Source organism: Microcaecilia unicolor, chromosome 7 (genome assembly GCF_901765095.1).
Source record: "Microcaecilia unicolor chromosome 7, aMicUni1.1, whole genome shotgun sequence".
NCBI lineage: Eukaryota > Metazoa > Chordata > Amphibia > Gymnophiona > Siphonopidae > Microcaecilia > Microcaecilia unicolor.
The window spans coordinates 45499743-45514955 of NC_044037.1; the positions used below are offsets into that span (position 1 = coordinate 45499743).

Sequence of the window (15213 nt, forward strand, 5' to 3'; positions counted from 1 at the left end):
ACAATGCATAAAGTCATCTGTTCTACAGCTGCCTATGAGCTGGATTGTGACCTCCCCCCCCCCCCCCCCCCCCATGAAATTCTAAAGTCATTTCCAACAGCAACTTTGTCTTGTGTTTCTATGACACTTGCATATTTATTTTTTTTATTTGTGACATTATCCCAAACAAGTTTGAGTTCAATGTGGCTTACAATAAACAGTATAGGAAACATAACAAAGAATATTGCATAAGAAAGTAATTTGTTGTAAGAATCCAATTTTACAATACAGTATCATAAACATACTGGGATAGCTATGGATGTTTAACATTTAGATAATCTATTACGAAATTGTACATGAAGCAAAGAGACGGTTAATGGTAAATAGAATAATAATAATGTAATAATAGAGCATATATTGTTCCGCCTGATATTCAAAGTGATTTAAACAGCCTAAAAGGCTCCTGGCTGTTCAAACTGCTTTTCTGTAGTTAACTGTGAATATTCAGCAGCATATAACCAGTTAGTGCCGCTAAATATTCCAGCTAACTCATGGAAATTACAGGGGCAGTTAAGTGTCAATATTCAGCCCTTAACTGCATAAACTGGGCCGCATAAACAGCAGTCCTATCTTATGTGGTTCATCTTATGCGGTTAGGGCCAGATTCTGTATATGGCACCTAGATTTAGGCACTGTATATAGAATACGCTTCGTCGATATCCCAACAACGAGAACTTGGCATAAATCCCGGCACGTAGATTTAGGCGCAGAGGGCCATAGTCTATAACTACATGCGTAAATTTAATAACGCCCACAAAATGCCCCTTTTTGCCTGCGCACGTTAGAATTTAGGCACACAGCATTACAACATACGTTTGGCGAGTTGTGTGTATAAATTGTAATTATTGCCAATTAGTGCTCATTATTGCTTGTTAAGAACTGTTATCAATGCTGATTATCTTGTTAAGCCAATTAAGAGGCCCTTTTACTAAGATGAGTATTTATTATTATTATTTATATCCATTTGTACCCCACAATTTCCCACCACTGGCAGTCTCAATGTGGCTTACAACATTTAGTTAACAAACAGGAAAGTACAATAAATGGAAAGTGATACGAGGGGCGGAAAGGTACAGGGTTAAGAGAAAGTAGGCGCCTATGCGTGTACAACGCACGTCAAATTAGAACTAACGCCCAGCTACTGCATGCCCCGGGTGGGACACGTGTCCAAAATGCATGGCAGAAAATACTTTCTGCTTTCTACCACGTGGCGCTAACTGGGCGGTAACTGGCCTGGTTAATGCGTGGGTGGCAGTAAGGTCTCGGGCAAAAAATGGACGCATGCTGATTTTTATTTTGCCACACATCCATTTTCGGCAAAAAAAGGCCTTTTTAGCAGGTGTAGTGAAAAATTGACCTGCACACGTCCAGTACACGCACCCACACCAGCGCAGGCCATTTTTCAGCACCCTTCAGTTACATGCGTTGTTATAGAATATGCTAAGATTTCATGGCAGATCTCTAGGCACGCTATTTAGAATCCAGGGATTAAGGGCTGAATATTGCACTAAACCGCATATGTTTTAGCCAGCAACATACAACCAGATACTGTGCATGGACATGGACTGTCACTGAATATCTGGGAATACAGCCGGTGCAGACATAAAAACACTGACTGCCACTGCCTGAATATCAGCCGGTACATTTTCATTGTCTTTCTACAACTGAAACAAATTCGTTGATATCAGGATTAACTTTATAAGTAAATACTAGAGTTTATGGAAATATGAAGTTTCAAAAAGTCAACTATAACAGTATTTATTTATTTATTTAAGGTCATTTATACCCCGCCTTTTGCCACAGTTTTGCAGCCCCAAAGCGGCTTACAATGAACTAATAAAATAAATACAGTTACAATTACATTTCAATAATTAGGGCAGGAGAACAGGATAAGAGTCATAAAAATTGTACTGTGAAAAACTACATTTATATAAGAAGTGAATAGTTGTAAAAGTTAAAGTTTAAAGAAATTTCATGAAAAAGATAAATTTTATAGTGTATGTGATTAGAAGGGTGAATGTATATAGAACATAGAGGTGCTAGGAAGATATGAATCTGTGCATTAACAGGTGTTGTAAAAGGGAATGTATGATGGCTTATTTGTAAAATGTTTGTGTTCAAGTGTTAGGTTTCTTTTTCCTTTTCTGTTTTGTCTTTTGTGGGATTCTTGGGGGGGGGGGGGGGGGAGGAGTAGCTAGTCCAAGGGGTCATAAGAATCCAGGCCCTCTGGATACTGGTTGCATTTGTTTGTCTACAACAAATGGGGGGTGGGGTTTAGGGGAAGGGATAGACCTGGAGTGGGTTCGGAGTACTGTATTTTTCGGACTATAAGACGCACTTTCCCCCCCCCCCCCCCAAATTTGGGAGGAAATGGGGGGGGGGGTGTCTTATAGTCCAAAGGTAGAGAAATTTAGCAGGCCGCCCTCTCTCCGAGTTCGGGATCGGCCGCCCTCCCTCCTGCCAAGTTCCGGGATCGCCCTCCCACCGAGTTCCGAGATCCCCTGCCCTCCTGCCCTCAGGCTCTGAGGTCTAAAAGTAATTTTACCTAGTCGGGGCTGCAGCGAAAAGCATGCATGCTCAGGACGTCACTCTTCCCTTCTGTCTCTCTCAGCTCTGGTCCCGCCTTCATTTCCTGTTTGAGGGCGGGACCAGAGAGCTGAGAGAGACAGAAGGGAAGAGTGACGTGCTGAGCCTGCATGCTTTTCGCTGCAGCCCCGACTAGGTAAAATTACTTTTAGACCTCAGAGGGCAGGAGGGCAGGGGATCTCGGAACTTGGCGGGGCAGGAGGGAGATCCCGAACTCGGAGGGAAGGATTCAGACAAGATGCACCGGAGCACCTAGGTTTTAGAGGAGGAAAAAGGTGCCTCTTATAGTCCGAATTTTTTTTTTCCTATTTCCCTCCTCTAAAACCTAGGTGCGTCTTATGGTCCAGTGCGTCTTATAGTCCGAAAAATATGGTATGTTATCTGAACCTTTGCATTTCAGGTTGAGCTGTTGCATTATTGTATTGCTTCTTTTTTCTGTTTTGAAGGTTTGCACGTGGTTACTTATTCGATAATAAAAAATTATCTAGCATTAAAATAAATAAATAAGGGGATCTTTTACTAAAGTTTAGCTCGAGTTATCTGCAGCCTAGGAATAAAATGGGCCCCACTGCAGATAAGTCGAGCTAAGCTTTAGTAAAAGACTGCCTAAATAAAACATTTCCCTTAGTCTGCAAGAATGCAACCCAAAGGGTATCTTTAATAACAAGGGCCCCAAAATTATTCAAGCTCACAGTAATATTTGGTTCAATCAGAAATATAAAAATACTAATAAAACTTGAGTTCTGATGTACCACAAAGAAACACCAGCGTTGGACAAACAGCTTGCAGTGAGCACTAAATTGCTAAAAATTAGCTGCAATATAAAGTGGTCTTTGAGTGCCTTTATGTGGGTTTTTCCCGTTTGCTAAGGCAATTTTTACTAGAGCAGTAAAAGAGTTGATTTGCTTTTTTGCATCAATAGTCATGTGCTATGGTCATCATTAGTGCACAGCCATTAAAAAAAAATTACCAACGTCAGCACTTACCGACACCTGTTTTGTAGGCGATAAGAGCTCACATGGTAATCCTGTGCTACTCAGTACACGGTGATGCAGCTGTGCTAACTGATTAGCACAGAAATGCCCACTCTCCACCTCACCCCACCCCACCCCAGACATGCCCCCTCCGTGCAAAACTAAAAAATATTTTCTATCATGCGAGTAGCACACACTGATTTCAAACTTAAACTGTGATAAGTGCACACTAGTGCCTACTACAGCTTAGTAAAAGGACCCCTTAATATCCCACATCAGGACCCACAAAAAAAAAAACAAAAGCAGGAAATCTAAGGCAGAAAAGCATAAAACTTAACCTAAGAAGTAGTCTGCAGCATTTCCAGGAGACGGTAAGTGCTCTTGTGTTAACTTTTTCAGATAACGCTTGCTTTGCATAGAACCTCAAAAAAAATTTTTTGAAAAATGCCTAAAATACTTTCACATTAGAAATGGGCTTAGTCCCATGTTAAAATGCGTTAAACCCATATTCTGAGAATGAAGTGAGTTACCCATGCTCACAAAGTGCAATAGTAGGATTTAAGCCTCCAACTCTTACAATGCTGTAACTACCAGAGTACTCCTAATTGCACCTCAACTTCTGCCTTTATGTCATCACATGCCCTTCCCCCTTCTTCATGTTTTTCAAATATCTCAAGGACAGACTGAGCATGACCTGTCTTAGAATCCATACTTTACAAGCGCCTATGGTTTCACATTGCATCGGAACAATTCACACTTTTATTTACTTGAAATAGTTCATTTTGAAACAAGTGATATTAACACGGTGTGGTGGAGATTTAAGACACCCATTTGGATTACAGGGAACAGTGGCGAATCCACTGCCTGGCTACTGAATTTCTGCAGGTCATGAACACTTCAGTTTAGTATTATTTTCCTGGGAAGCCAGTAACGGGGATCAGAAAAATAATGACACCCTCCTATCCTGCTAACCCTGATAGACAAAATTTTACCAAGCAAATTCACAGTCATTATTCCAGCGGGGACTGAGACTATAACTTAACTGTGCTTCCTACTGAACACAATTTGTGTTAGCCTGTTATAAAGTTTAGAAGTAGCTTTGTATCCATTTGCATTTGTATTTATTGCACCATGTCCATAATACAATAGTAAATAATTCTATGTGTGTATATTACTTTCCTATCCCTAAGATTTTGGAGGTCCTTTCACTTTCTGATTTTATTGTTATCTTTGTAAACTGCTCTGATTTGTGTTCAATATGAGCAGTATAACAAATGTTGAATAAATTATATAACTTGCACATAGTTAGAGTGGATGCATACTCTTCTCCATGTGAGTTTCCACAAATTTATTTTTCTTTTTCTTTTATATTTATAGCTTTACAATAATATGTTACAAGAAAGAACTTGCAGCAGAACTAGGTTCTCAATACTCATAAAATTACTGACAAAAAAAAAAAGAAATAAAAGGGCCACAATCTAAGCTTGAAGCGTACCCAGAATAGGCCAAAACAATAATTAGGTACCCCACTATGAGCTCACAGTAAAGAAGAGGAGGAGAAACGTACAAACACAATGATAGAGAGTGGAGGAGTGGCCTAGTGGTTAGGGTGGTGGACTCTGCTCCTGGGGAACTGAGTTCAATTCCCACTTCAGACACAGGCAGCTCCTTGTGATTCTGGGCAAGTCACTTAACCCTCCATTGCCCCATATAAGCCACATTGAGCCTGCCATGAGTGGGAAAGCACAGGGTACAAATATAACAAAAAAAAAAGAGCAAATTTCTAAAGGGGGGAAAAGAAAACAGAAAAAGGCTTCAGAATTGCAGCCCACAAAATTCCAGTCAGTGCTGAATAGGCATAACTTAACTGATGTACAGCAAATTTCTTATGAAGGAAATCACTTCTTAAGGGAAATAGAAAACATCTATCATACATTTTAAAGAAAGCCAAGAAAATATTCTCCACCCAACTTCTTGCTTCATCTTCAGAAAAAGCTTATGTCTCTTCTATGTCGCCTCGGTTTTAGTAGCTTGTGGGCATTCGCATAAATTCTAGCCTCATTTTAAGTGCCTTTACAGAAATATTTAAAAAGGGGGGGGGGGGGTCAGTAAATATAATACACATAGAAACACACACCCTCCCAACACATACATACAAATAGACATTCATACAGATGCATAATCATACTCACACATAGAGTCACTTGCATGAGTGAGATGAATGCTGTAATAGGGCTCGATTGTTTTCTGAGGACCCCTTAAGATAAAAAGTAGCTGACAAGCATTTTGATAGTAATAAATCCCCTTAGCCTTTTGAGTAGGAGCTGGAACTGTAGTTTGGATTTTATAATATATAACACTTTCTTAATGCTATATTTGATTACATTTTATAAGGGCAACATAGAGGGGCATAATCGAACGGGTCCGGCCACCTATAAGGGCGGCCATCTCTAATGACGGCCCTGTCAAGCGGCGTACCCAACTGTATTATCAAAACAAGATGGCCGGCCATGTTTCGTTTCAATAATATGTTCGGGGCCGGCCAAATCTCAACATTTGGGCCGCCCTTAGAGATTGCCGGCGTTAGAGATGGCCGCCATTGGTTTTCGCCGATAATGAAAACTAATGGTGGCCATCTCAAACCTGGCCAAATCCAAGCCATTTGGTAGTGGGAGGAGCCAGCATTTGTGGTGCACTGGTTCCCCTCACATGCCAGGACACCAACCGGGCACCCTAGGGGGCACTGCAGTGGACATCACAAATTACTCCCAACTGCATAGTTCCCTTACCTTGGGGTGCTGAGCCCCCCAAATTCCCCTCAAAACCTACTACCCACAACTGTAGACCACTACCATAGCCCTTAGGGATGAAGGGGTCACCTAGATGTGGGTACAGTGGGTTTTGAGGGGGTTTTGGAGGGCTCCCATTTACCACCACAAGTGTAACAGGTAGGGGGGGGATGGGCCTGGGTCCACCTGCCTGAAGTGCACTGCACCCACTAAAACTGCTCCAGGGACCTACATACTGCTGTCACGGAGCTGGGTATGACATTTGAGGCTGGCATAGAGGCTGGCAAAAAATGTTTTTTTAATTTTTTTTTTGGGTGGGATGGGGTTGGTGACCACTGGGGGGGAGTAAGGGGAAGTGATCCCCGATTCCCTCTGGTGGTTATCTGGTCAGTTCGGGCACCTTTTCGAGGCTTGGTCGTGAACAAAAAGGGACCAAGCAAAGTCAGCCAAATGCTCGTCAGGGCCAGCCTTCTTTTTTCCATTATTGGCTGAGGCTGGCCATCTCTTAACCACGCCCCTGTCCCACCTTCGGTACACTGCCAACACGCCCCCTTGAACTTTGGCCGGCCGTGCGACGGAAAGTAGTTGAAGCCGGCCAAAATCGGGTTTCGATTATACTGATTTGGCCGGCATTAGGAGAAGGCCGGCCATCTCCCGATTTGTGTCAGAGGATGGGCGCCCTTCTCCTTCAAAAATAAGCAGGATTGGCGCCTAGTGCCATTATAAAATAGGGTCACAGCAGCATGAATGCCTGGTGGACTCCTGAGTTGTTTTGGCATCATCCCTTGTGGTTGTCACTGCTGTTTTCTTTTTTCTATGTTCTGTGTAGACCTTTCCTCTTTCTTTCTTTCTTTCTTTCTTTCTTTCTTTCTTTCTTTCTTTCTTTCTTTCTTTCTTTCTTTGATTGTTCTTTAAATCACTGCTTCTCAACCCTGTCATGGAGGTACACCCAACCAGTTGACTTTTCAGGATGAGAACAATGCACACGAATGACATAAATGTACATATAGTAGGCCTCATATATGCAAATTAAGCTCATACATATTCATTGTGGCAATTTTGAAAACTCAACTAGCTAGGTGTGCATCTAGAAGAGAGTTGAGAAGCCCTTCTTTAGATATGACAGGTAACATATGTGTACTGGCTTATGACGTAAAATATGTGACATTTTGCTATCTGCAGTAGATGCTGATAGAACAAGTTGTTGGACTGATTTTGGGAGAAATTACAGACATTTGTGACCTAGTAATTTCTTGTCTTTTTTTCTTTCGGCTTATTTAGAGCCAGCTCTTCCTCTATAGGCTTTCATTTACAGTTACCAGAGATTTCTCCCCTATTTTGATAGACCCATCCTCCTAATCTGCTCATTGCTGTAATGATCCTAAGGCAGTGTTTCCCAAACCTGGTCCTGGAGGCACCATAACCAGTCAGGCTTTCAGGATATCACAATGAATATTCACGAGACGGATGTGCATGCACTACCTCCAATACATGCAAATCCCTCTCATGAATATTCATTGAGGATATCCTGAAAACCTGACTGCCTGGAGTTCCTCCAGGACCAGGTTTGGGAACTACTGGCCTAGATGTGTGACTCCTCGAAACACAGCACCGTGTTGAGTTTTTTTTCCTGAATGTATTGCTTACAAGCCCCTGTTTTTGTACAGCTGACTTGCTTTGGACCTATCATTGGCCCATGCACGATTTATGTTAATAAAACCTTGATTTTTTGATACATTCTTGGTGGCTCCTCATATATTCTATGACATATATCCTTTGGTCTACCACTACTCTTTTTGTGCTGTTCTGTGATTTGTAGAGGAATCCCTCTCCTTTTTCATTTGGTGTTCCTAAGGCCTGAGTCATGTGCCAAACTCGTCCCAGGACCCTGCATCAAGAGATCTAAATCTGGGCTCTGCAGCTGCCTGAGGCCTCCCTCATGATTAGATTTTTAAAAAAATGAGTTTCTGTTGCTCAGGCAAAATTTAGTAAATACAGATTTAGTTCAGATTGCAATACATTTCAAGGATATTAATCTACCTGTTTCCTTTTCAGCTAGTCTGGGGCGGTCCTGGGGGCGGAGTCAGAGCAGATGCACGGGTTATTTGGGCACTGACAAGATAACTATCCAACCATGTGCAGAAGAAGAAAGGCTAAAGAAATTAGGGCTCTTCAGCTTGGACAAGAGACGGCTGAGGGGGGATATGATTGAGGTTTACAAAATCCTGAGCGGTGTAGAATGAGTAGAAGTGAATCAATTTTTTTTACTCTTTCAAAAAGTACAAAGACTAAGGGACACTCAATGAAGTTACATGGAAATACTTTTAAAACAAATAGGAGGAAATATTTTTTTTCACTCAACGAATAGTTAAAATCTGGAATATGTTACCAGAGGATACTGTATCAGTGGTTAGTGTGTTCAAAAAAGGTTTGGACATGCCATGATAACATCAAAAAATAGACTACTGTAATGGCCTGTACACTAGCCAAATCAAAAAGTGTTTGTATGAGCTCCAGCAGACTGATAGAAGGCTGCGAGTGGCATATCCACATCACACCCTTCCTGCAAAAGCTACACTGGCTACCAGTACCCTACAGGGCTAAATTTAAAGCTCTATATTTGATTTTCAAGGCCCTCAGACGAAATGAGCCAGAGTACTTAAAGAATAAGTTAACCCTTTATACACCATTAAGACCTCTAAGGACCTTTCAAGGATCATCACTATCTGTACCCTCATCAAAAGAAATTGTACAATGTGATACCCACCAGCCAACCTTCTCAGGAGTAGCCCCCACGTTCTGGAATTAACTCCCAGAGGGGCTACGTATAACTCAAGACTACCTCTACTTCAGGAAGCAGGTGAAAGCCTGGCTCTTTTCCCAAGCCTTTAAATCATAGAGTGACTGACTATACACCCATTCTGCACCCGGACTAGCTTAATACACATACTGTAACTTATGAATCTCTTCACAAATGCGGTTAATAAATCCCAATAAATAAATATATAAATAAATAAATTAAATTTCCTGGAGGAAAAGTTCATAGTCGGCTATTGAGATACACATGGGGAAGCCTTCTTGCCCTGGGATTGGTAGCATGGAATGTTGCTACTATTTGGGATTTTGCCAGGTACTTGTGACCTAGATTGGAAATAGGATACTGGGCTAGATGGACCATTGGTCTGACCCAGTTTGGCTGTTCTTATGTTCTTGTGTTAAGAGCTGTCTTAACTCTGGCTGGATAATATCTGGGTGCCCACACTAAATATCAGCCGGCACCTGGATAACTCTGGCAGCCGCCCAACACCTGATATTCAGTGCTGATGCATCCAGGTCTAACTCAGTCCAAAGTTGTCAGCCAGTAGAGTCTTTGAAGATTGTGCGAAGCAGTGGCGTAGCTACGTGGGGCCACGGGGGCCTGGGCCCCCATAGATTAGGCCCTGGACCCCCCTGCCAACGACCCTCTCATCTCGGGCTCTGAACCCCCCTCCCGCCGAAGTCTGGCTACGCCCCTGGTTTGAAGGGTGTGTTACATCAGGGTCCAAAATATCCAGAAAAAAAAGACTGAAAGAAAATCATTTAATTTTTCTTTTAGCTTTGTGAATTTTGGTATCAGCTTGGACAATTTAACTGTGCAGCATTTCTTCTGTCTGTATATTTTGCACAGTGGAAGTAGAAATACAATTCTGTTTCTATTTCTCCGGTTTGCATTGCATGCAAAGTCTGGTTTCTTGTTTCTGTTTCTAATTTGTGGTTTCTATGTTTGGGTCTGTCTGTGTTTTGTGTGGGTGACCATGATGAGAGAGATTCTGCTAGTGTTTTCTGTTTCTCTGTACCTACTGTTGGGAGAATTTCTGTGAGGCTGGGTTTGTTTACAGGACTGAATCCGTTGAGGTTCTGTCCCATCCTGTATAGACTCCAGCCTTTACTGTCATATAGGGGTAAGTAAAAACTCTCAAGAAGCAATTCTGTAAAGGGTGCTAAAAATTAGGCACCCAAAACCTGTGGACTAGGAGAGTATTCTATATCAGTATCTGGGTACCCAGATTCCTTTATAGAATAGAGCCTAAGTTGACATTTAGGTGGCAACATTTAAACCATGTAAAAGGCAGGTGTAAATATTAGCGCCTATAAATACTGGCACCTAGGCACACAACTTACAGTATTCTATAAGTTTGGCACCTAAGGGGCCCTTTTACTAAGCTGCAGTAAAAGGGGGGCCTGCATTAGCATATGATACGACTGTCTTTGTGAGCGCTCCAGTTTTGATACCTCCGTGATTCTGTGGTTTGTTATTATGCACCATAGAACGCTGAGGAGTTACTAATTTTACATTATAGGGACTCCTGAGGCAGGCCTTTGTGGCCAAGTCCACTACATATTTTGAATAAACTTCTGGTTTGGAATAACTGAGACCTTTGGACGTTTTGCATTGACATCATCTGTGTCACTTTTGCTGTGTATTGCCTGCTTGCTTGGCTTGTGTGAGGGTCTTTTGTTCTTCTGTTGTGGTCTATATATATACTGGTGCAGCAGGGAACCTGTCCAGAATGTTATGCCACTGCTTCTTTCTTCCTAACCCCCACATTTCCCCCTTGCTGTTGCTTTGTGTATGTCTATTATACATATTTTATTATTTTCCTCACTGCTCCTTCTTAAATTCTTGTGCAAGGTACAGCCTTGAACATTTTTCCTTACTGAATATGACCTAGGTTAAATTCTGGATTGGTCTAGCAGGACTCAAGGAACAATTATTGGGTAATGTATATTTGTACTTTCCACTTTGTCCTTTCCAGATCAGTCCAGACTGTTGGGTGGTATGAATCAGGGCCGCCGAGAGGGGAGAGGCAGGGGGGACAAAATTCACCAGGCCCGGGCCTCCAAGGGGGGCCCAGCGCCGACCGTCTTCCACCGGGCCAGGCCCCCTGCATTGAAATCACAGCGCCTCTCACCTCCATGTGAAAGGGCTGCAGGCAGCAGCATATCGCCTCCCTTTGGGCCTCCTTCCCTCCCTGTGTCCCGCCCTCGTCTGACGTAACTTCCGCGAGGGTGGGACACAGGGAAGGAAGGAGGCCTAAAGGGGGGCGATTTGCTGCTGCCTACAGCGCTTTCACACGGATGTGCAAGGCGCTGTGATTTCAATGCAGGGGGCCAGCCCAGTCTCTCGGTGGCCCTGGTATGAATCTCCTGCATTTCCCAAGACTGCTACTCCATAATCCACCTGCTGCATAGCTCACATATCCTACCTATAATGGCAGGAAAACATGAATAGTTTTCAATGTAGCTACCCTATAAATCTTCTCTGGGGGAATTTTTTTGAATTTAGCTCAAGATGTAGCCTGAGCCCTTATAGAATGTGCCTTTAATTCCTTAGGCAGCATGGTCTTGCAGAGTATAGGTGGGAGTTATCATCTCCCTGATCCCTGGATGCTTGGGCACTGCTTCTCCTTTCCAAAGTCCTCAAACAAGCCCAAAGAGCATTTCTGTCCTGCAAAATGTCTGTGTTGCCTCTAAAAACCTACACATCACTCATCTGAAGTCTCATTTGCCTCAGTTTCCTGATGAGAAAAAGGACTCCCAAGTGTGCATTGGTTTTCTTTTGTAATATATATTTATACACAATACCTCATTGATGTCTTTTAACCTTTTCAAATGTATTTATATTTATGTATTATTAATTATGTTTTAGTTACTCATCATCTCATGTATTATTTTAATTGTTTTGTTGTAATTATTTGATTTATTTTTTTACTAATTTGTTTACAGCTTGTATGTTAATCATTTATATTTATACTTTTTATGTTAGGACCCCTGACACAAGCACTTGCCAAAACATGGCCATCCTGCACGTACAAGATGATCCAGTTAGGGAGGCAAATTATGTTTTATTTTATTTTTTTTATTTTCGAGGTGATGTTAGACACTTCTGAGATGAACACAAATTACCCCCTCAGTCACTGCTGGAGACCCAGATCCAAATGAGCAGGTAGCTGACACTTATACATATTGAATGGCACTGGGGAAGTTTTTAAAAATATACATGTATTACCATTGTAAAATGGGAAATGCATTGCAAAGGGCAAGTCTATGATTTGATGCCTATACTTATGTGTAACATCTGTGCATTAATGCCAAGAGAATTGACAGTTATGCGAGTCAGGGGTCCTCAGGAGCTTAGCCGAGATTGGGAGGCAGAGCCGGTGGTGGGAGGCGGGGCTGGTGGTTGGGAGGCGGGGCTAGTGCTGGGCAGACTTCTACGGTCTGTGCCCTGAAAAAGACAGATACAAATCAAGGTAAGGTATACACAAAAAGTAGCACATATGAGTTTGTCTTGTTGGGCAGACTGGATGGACCATGCAGGTCTTTTTCTGCCTTCATCTACTATGTTACTATGTTCAGGGGTCTCTGTAAATAAAGCTTTGTCTACAGTGCATTGTGTGACTTCTGTATCATTCCTACTCAATCCTTTTAGCCATCTTTCCTGTCTTGGCCCTCTGTGAAGTGTGGTTCTTCTTGCGTTCTTTGTCTTTTCCTGTTGTGACTCAGAAGTCATTTGTTGGTTGCTGTGAGCAAGCCCTTATAAACACACACAGATCCTGACTCCATGTGGAATCAGCAGTTGCACAGTGGAGTGGCAGTCTTTTTGAGCAATTACAAGAGAACTGCAATGTCATTTAAATCGATGGGAATGTGTCTGCTCTGGATAATGCATATTTGTGGTTGAACACGTCTTGTTTTTTTCCTGAGTGTTGCTGTCTGTTTTGGTATTTTCAAGAAGATTAAATGTTCACTTACATCAGCTGCTATTGTTTATTGCCGTTTAGTCCGTAAATATTCATTTTCTATGATTTTTATCAGTTTCATTGTGAGAATAGCATACAAAATGTTGCCATTTAGTCTCCTTGTTATTTCAAAATATTTTTATTGCACACCAAGAACAGGTATACATATTGTATAACCAGCTTATTAATGGTAAATTGCTTTTAGTGTTCAGAATCTTGTGCTATATACTTTTTAAAAACATAGCTCACACTTTTTTTTTTTCAACGGTAGCTCAAGGCAAGTTACTTTTTTGGTACACTAGGTATTTCTCTGTTCCCAGAGGGCTTACATCATAGTGTATACCTGAGACAGTGGTTACTGTATATAGACTATAATATAAAGAAGTTCCTGGATGAAAAAACAAGGTTTACAAGGAACCTGTAAAACCACATTTTGAGACATATCTGAAACCACATACGGGGTGGGGAGTAGGGGTTGGGGAGCGGGAGGGGTAATTATGTAATAGGACACGTGTCAGAGGTCTCAAAAAAATGCTTATTCTAAACAGCTCCTATGTGCATATATAAATCATGCCCCCAGATCTAACCCCAACAGATCAGCCAAATATCTCCATCTCTGTCCAACTAGAGGGATTGTCAGCCCAACACTATTTTTTTTTGTTACATTTGTACCCCACACTTTCCCACTCATGGCAGGCACAATGCAGCTTACATATACAGGTACTTATTTGTACCTGGGGCAATGGAGGGTTAAGTGACTTGCCCAGAGTCACAAGGAGCTGCCTATTCCTGAAGTGGGAATTGAACTCAGTTCCCCAGGACCAAAGTCCACCACCCTAACCACTAGGCCACTCCTCCACTTCCATATAGCTGTAGGAAACATATGGATAGAGGAGTTATATGTTCACCGACCACTGGGTAATATATGTCTGTTTAACAATTGACCCTAAGGCAGACTAGATAGACCACGCGGGTATTTATTTGCTGTCCTGTACTATGATACTATGTTACTGTTGGTGTTTAAATGTAGTCATCAGGATATAGAATTGCCTTTTAAGTATTCTTCTGAACTCAATATCTTAGACAACTGGACAGTATATTAGATAGAACTAGAATTCTGAGCAGAATTCAGTTCCTGTTAGAAACTGACAGGTCTGAGAGGTGTTAAATAGAAATAATTTATTAAGAGAAGTACATTGTAAGTCTCTGAACAGTTAATTCTTTGTAACATTAGTACTGGTAGAACATGCAGACACCTTTTTCTATAGGGTTAATATTCAAAAGATTTGTCTGGTTAACTGCAGGAGTTAACCAGACGAATCTTAACTTTTGAATTTCCTTCTGAATTTCTCGGCTTGTTGTCTGAACAAAATTAGCTGGTTATCTTTGGGAGGAGCTAGAAGTGTTCCAGGGGTGCAATTTAGTTTTAACCAGATAGCATCTGGTTAAACATTTCTAGTTACCACTGGTTAAAAATACCTGACTTAAGCTAACTGGATAAATTATATGGTTAACTTTAAACAAATGTAATCAATGCTGCCAGCTGGTTAATTCTGTCAATACTTAGTTAAAGATAACCTCAAAACTTATCCAGTTACTTTTAACCAGATTTCTCACAGCTGAATATCAGCCCTATTGTTCTTATTTTTGGTGAGTCATAATGAGGAAGATTTTCAATGCCATTTACCTGGGTAAACTGGCCTGTTGAAAAATTATTCTCCTTTGCCCAGCTAAATGTAAATGTTAGTTTTCACATCCTATCTCTAGCTAGATTGAGCGGAAAAGATATAGTGGAATTAGAAAAGGTGCAGAGAAGGGCGACGAAAATGATAAAGGGGATGGGACGACTTCCCTATGAGGAAAGGCTAAAGCGGCTAGGGCTCTTCAACTTGGAGAAAAGGTGGCTGAGGGGAGATATAATAGAGGTCTATAAAATAATGAGTGGAGTTGAACAGGTAGATGTGAAGCGTCTGTTCACGCTTTCCAAAAACACTAGGACTAGGGGGCAATGCGATGAAGCTACAATGTAGTAAATTTAAAACG

The 15213-nt window shown here is 41.6% G+C and overlaps 1 protein-coding gene across 1 annotated transcript in view; it reads left to right on the forward strand.

Annotated features, from left to right (window-relative positions):
• The window catches only part of GPC3 (glypican 3), a 574913-nt gene that overhangs the window by 377622 nt on the left and 182078 nt on the right, over positions 1-15213 (forward strand). The window lies entirely within an intron of this gene.